This window comes from Neofelis nebulosa, chromosome 9 (genome assembly GCF_028018385.1).
Source record: "Neofelis nebulosa isolate mNeoNeb1 chromosome 9, mNeoNeb1.pri, whole genome shotgun sequence".
Classification (NCBI taxonomy): domain Eukaryota; kingdom Metazoa; phylum Chordata; class Mammalia; order Carnivora; family Felidae; genus Neofelis; species Neofelis nebulosa.
The window spans coordinates 128,818,593-128,824,391 of NC_080790.1; positions in this window are offsets into that span (position 1 = coordinate 128,818,593).

Genomic DNA, 5,799 nt, shown 5'->3' on the forward strand with positions numbered 1-5,799 from the left:
ACCCAGGGCACAGTGTGCTGCTCTGTGAAATGGGGATGATGGAGAGTCAATGTGTGTAAAAAAGCTGAGGACGTGGCAGGGACTTAAAAACAGCGGTATGTCCTGATCCCTCCCTCCTTTCAGGCATAACCACGAAATGCACCTCCTGGTCCACATCAGGGCTCAGTAATAGGTCACTATTGCCATTATCACCATCACCACCATCATCATCACCATCATCACCATCATCACCATCATCGGTTGCAGAAATGCACGACCGACCAGCTGAACTGGGGAGGTCTGGGGCACTGACCAGACGCACGTTATGCGAAGGAGCCCAAGACCCCGTGGAGGTCAGGGTGGGCTTCCTGGAAGAGGCAGAACTAAAGTGACACCTGAAGTTCACGGGGGACTGGGTTAGATAAGGAATGATGGAGATCACATCTACACAGCTGCTGCTCAGTGATGTGCTCACGGGGGGCCGGTCGGGCCCAGGCGCTCGAGGTGCATCAGCTCACTTAGCACAGCCTGGGGAAGTCACTGTGATTGTTACCTCGCAGTTTACTGCTGAGCTGAGTACCAGAGACGTTAGTAATTCACTCAAGGTCACACAGCAATGAAGTGGCAAAGCAGGGCTTGCAACCCAGGCGGCTGGGTTCTAGAGTGCATCCTCTAGACCACTACCTCATGCTGTCTCCATAACTTTATTTTTTTAATGTTTGTTTACTTTTTTGAGAGAGAGAGAGAGAGAGTGAGCGGGGGGGGGGGGGGGGTAGAGAGAAAATCCCAAGCAGGCTCTGCACTGTCAACGCAGAGCCTGACATGAGGCTTGAACTCACAAACCGTGAGATCATGATCTGAGCTGAAATCAAGAGTCGGCCACTTAAGCAACTGAGCCACGCAGGCGCCCCTCCATAACTTTGTAAGATGACAATCACAGTCATAAGGTCGGCTCACATGTACTGAGGATTCACGTCCCAGGCACTTTACACGCATCTTCCCATTTTGTCCTTTAGCAATTGCGCTCCAAGGTTCGAGGTTGGGACTACAGACATTCCTTTTTAAGGATGGGAAAACTGAGGCTCAGAGAATGGAGTGGCCTCCATTTCACTATACGGTCCACAGTGTGGCTGAGTCAAAACTCAGAGACTCATGGGTGAGGCGGCGGGGGTGGGGGTGGGGTGTAAGTGAATGAAATAGGCCACGTGTAGGACAACAGGGAGGAGTAGAGAGTGTGGCAAAGTGGGGACCACCAGCTACCTGTGGAGGGGCAGCCCCTGCTCACTTCCTGTGATCTTTGCCAGTGTGAATATATGTTCCCAGAGCTTCCGCTTACTCAAGACGAGTTGGATACGACATTTTTTTTAGTCTCCGAATTTCAAAATGTTGATCGCAACTTTAGTTTTTCAAAACACTGGGTGGCTCATCTCTTGAACCAAGTCAAACATATCTGGGAGAGACAGTCCGTGGCCCAGCGGTTAATGACCTCTGAACTGTGCCCTACACCCTCAAGAAAGGCATCCCAGCATAGCAGTGTGGGCAAGGGCAGGCAGATAGAAATGAGTCTCCCTCCTGCCTGAAATGGGAGGGGACAGGAGGGTGACACTGATGGAAATCTGGGGGGGGGGGGGGGGCAGGGACCAGAACTCACAGATGACCCATCCAGATTGTGGATTCCACATTCCCTGTTTGGAGGGATCGGGCACAGGAATTCTCAGCATGGGTGGTTTTGCCCCCAGAAGTGTTTGAGAACTGTGGAGACATTTTTGATCCTCGAAGTAACTGGGGACCCCACTGACAAGCAGTGGAGGAGGCTGGGATGCCAGATATCACACCCCCAGCATGTAATAGGGTCCTGCACAACCAAAGCCTTATCCAGGCCAGCCGGGCCTCCCACACCCTCCAGGCATTCATGGAGCCAGACTCTCACTCAGCGGGGATCTCAGTTTGGTCCTCTCAGAAGCAGTTTGGTCCTGAGTGAAGGATTCGAGGGCCAGTGACTTGTTTGGGGCAGGGCCCCAGAAACACTAGAGTGTTGGGGGGGGGGGGGAGGGAGGGAAGGGAGGGCAGGAGACACTGGATATGTCACTGAGCATGTTACCTCCGGGGGTGCCCGGAGTTCAGACCGCTGGGCCCTGGGAAAACAGTACGGGACCAGCGCCAGTCATGTCCCCATGTGCCCATGGCATCCCTGCATGCCCTCAGTGTCCCCATGTGCTGGGAGTGTCCCCTCGAGCCCTGCGGCTCCTGGAGCATTGGCTCCCCGCCCACTCCTTCATGGATTGGAGCTGCCCCCCAGTGCCTGAGTTCCACAGGCGCACCAGCTCCGGGGACAGAGAAAGCCTGAGGCTGACAGGTGCCGGGCCTGTGCCCTGGAAAGGAAGGGGCACAGGTACGATAGTATGACCTCAACTGCTTCTCGCTTCATCTTCTGCCTGTGATTTGAAGACTGGCTGGATTTTCTGGAAAGCATCTGTCACTGATGCTGAGGGAACACCATCCATCATGTAGGCTCTCATGGTGTCAGGTCCCCCATGGAGGACGAGTGTCAGTCTGCATTTGTCACCATCATGGTCACTGTCCTCCTGCACTGATGGCCGAACATGACAGCTTCATTCCATGGCAGTCACGCTCAAAGGTCCACATGGGGGAAACACTTCATCAGCTGGTGGAAACTTGACCTCAGCCAGTTTGGGGCTGAGCCTTCCCCTTTCCGGAGGATTTGCCGATAGTCCAGGTGACAGGGGACCAACTCTCTGAGACATCCGCCCTTCAGCTTAGATCCTGAGTGTTGGCTCGAGTGGTTGCCATGGAGATGCTCCTTGTGCCTGTCCCTCCTGGTCTATCATTAAGCTCTCGCCTTGGCGCCTGGAGCACAGAGAATTCGCCCCGGCATCTCCAGCACTAGGATGGACGGTGCTCCCTGCCGTCCTCCGAGACTTGACTGCGCAGGGCAAAGGTTGCAGGTGCAGATGCCTGAGGGGGCAGGCGAGTGGATGGGCGATGAGGGCGCCTAGGAGGGCATTTGCTCCAGCTGTCGTGTAAGGGAGGCCAGGCCCCCCGTGCAGCTTACGTTTCTGATTTTGAATGATGCCGCCAGGGTTTGGGATGTGAAATAAATTGTAATTTTTTAATACGGGCATAAATACAGTTTTAAAATGCAGCGCATAAAGGCAAGAATAAAAGGCATACGGATTGGGAGAAAAAAAAAAACTTCCCTTATTTGCACTCATCTGATTGCTCCTATAGATAATCCCGAGGAATGCACACCAAATAAACCTTCTAGAAGTTACTAGTGAGGGTGGCAAGGTCAGCACAGGAAAATTAGTCATATTTTATATGACAGGAATGTACAGTAGGAAAAACTATTTTAAATGCCTTTGAAAAAACTCTCCAAAAAATGGAATACTTTGGTATAAATCTAATAAAATTTGAAATTACCAAACGCTGATGAAAGAAATCAGAGAAAACTTAAATAAATCAAAGGACACACCAGGCTTGGGGCACCTGGGTGGCTCAGTCGGTTGAGCATCTGACTTCGGCTCGGGTCATGATCTCACGGTTTGAGGGTTCGAGCCCCGCGTCGGGCTCTGTGCTGACAGCCCGGGGCCTGGAGCCCACTTCCGATTCTGTGTGTGTGTCTCATGCTGCCTCTCTCTCTATGTCAAAAATAAATATTAAAAATTTTTTTAAAAAGACACACCAGGCTCATGGACTGCAAGACTTAACATAGTAAAGATGTCCACTCTCCTCAAATTTATTTAGAGACTTAACATACTATCAGTCAAAATACCAGAGAAAAAAATTTTAAGAAATAGATTAGCTCACTGTAAAGTGTAAAGACAAAAGCAAAGGAACTCGAATAGCTAAAACAATTTTGAAAAAGAACAAGGTTTGAAGAGTAGCTACCTCATTTTTTTAATGTTTATTTATTTAGAGAGAGAGAGAGAGAGAGAGCACAATCAGGGGAGGGGCAGAGAGAGAGGGAGAGAGAGAATCCCAAGCAGGTCCGCACTGGCAGCACAGAGCCCCATGTGGGGCTCGAACTCACGAACCCAAGACCATGACCTGAGCCCAAATCAGGAGTTGGGTGCTTAACTGACTGAGCCACCCAGGCAGGTGCCCCAATCACTAAGAATAACTATGAAGCCATAGCAATCACGGCAGTGTGGCATTGATCAGGAATGGACACTTACATGAGTGAAAAAGAACAGAGAGTCCAGAGCACGTGCACGCAGAGCCAACCGATTTTGCACAAAGAACAAAACAAGTCAGAGCAGAACAAAGACTACACCCAACAAGGGATGCCGGGACAGCTGGTCACGGCCACGAAAAAGCAAAATGCACTCTAAGCTACACCTCGCAGCTTGTATGAAAATTAACTCAAAATGGATCGAAACGTAAAACAGGAAACTAAAAACTCCCTCACTTGCAGCCGAATGCTGTCTTGGAATAAGAAGCGACGTTGAGGCAGAGACCAGAGCGGGACGGATTTCCTGCCCACCCAACTGGGGTGACAAAGGTTCAGCGCGCAGACTGGTTGATGCTCACGCTTGCAGAACTGGGCGTCGCTGAGGGTGGGGACAGGGTCTGTTTCCTCCCTGGGGCCCCAGCACCCAGCACAGCCCCAGCCTGGGGTGGACATAGGCCACCCTGGGTGGCACTTGCGGGGGAGGGCTGCACCCCCCCCCCGCCCCCCCCAAGGCAGAAGCTGGGGCACCCCCCCCCCCCGGCCTGGGGAGCCACAGCTGCCGGCTAATTCCTCAGCCGCAGTCATGTGTCCGCCCAGACCCCACTGTCCCCTGACCTTTGGGGGCTCAAGTGTCACCGGTGCCTGGCCACAGAGGGAGGGAGAGGGAGGGCAGAGTGAGAAAGAGAAGACGAGCACACAGAGCACACAGAAGATGCTCGGAGGCCTGGAAAGGGCCCTCCCTCGGCCACTGCCAGGGCCCCGGCTGAGCATCCGGGCGTCACATCCGGCCCTCAGGTGTGTCAGTGGGGCGGAGGGGGTTCAAGGACAGCACTCGGGAGGAAGTGGCCCCGCCCGGTCCGGTCCTGCCCTCGCTCGCCCGCAGATCCTGGGACCCTCCCGCTGGGGCCGCCCCAGCCCCTGCCAGAGCCGCTAGCGGAGACCCGCGTCCCCCCGGCACGTCCAGGAAGCCAGGTCCCCCATGTCCCTGCCTGTCACAGCCCTGTCTTGAGAGCCCAGTTCCGGGAACCGGTCCCCTGCCAGGAAGCTCCAGCTGACAGAGTATTGATCAGCCTGCGGGTCGATGGGGGCCTTGACCTGCCCGGACTTCCTGCAAGCCCTTGGTGAACCTCAGCTCGATGAGCCTCTCGTCCCGAGGTCCAGCAGAGCATCCTGGGAGCTTCCACAGGGAGCAGGTGGGCCGGCAACGGGGCCCATGGGGGGGGGGGGGAGGGGGAGGGGGGCCTGGGGAAGTCGAGACCCGGATTCTGCTCAAGTCGGCGCTCCTGCCACTTTCCTTTCCTTCTTCTTCTTAAAGTTGTTTTACTTCTTTTGAGAGGGAGGGAGGGAGGGAGGGAGGGAGCTGGGGCGAGGGGCAGAGGGAGACAGAGAGAATCCCAACCGGGCTCGACCCTCGTCCCAGAGCCCAACGGATGCCTCAATCCCATGACACTAGGATCATGACCTGAGCCGAAATCAAGCCAGAAGCTCAGCCAGCCGAGCCACCCAGGCGCCCCGGCATTCTTACTTTTCAATCCTTATTTTACGAAATTAATAGGGGCTGCGGCTTACGCTCTGTGATGCACAAACGCCGGAGGCGGGGGCACGGATACGCCTTGTCCTGGATCTCA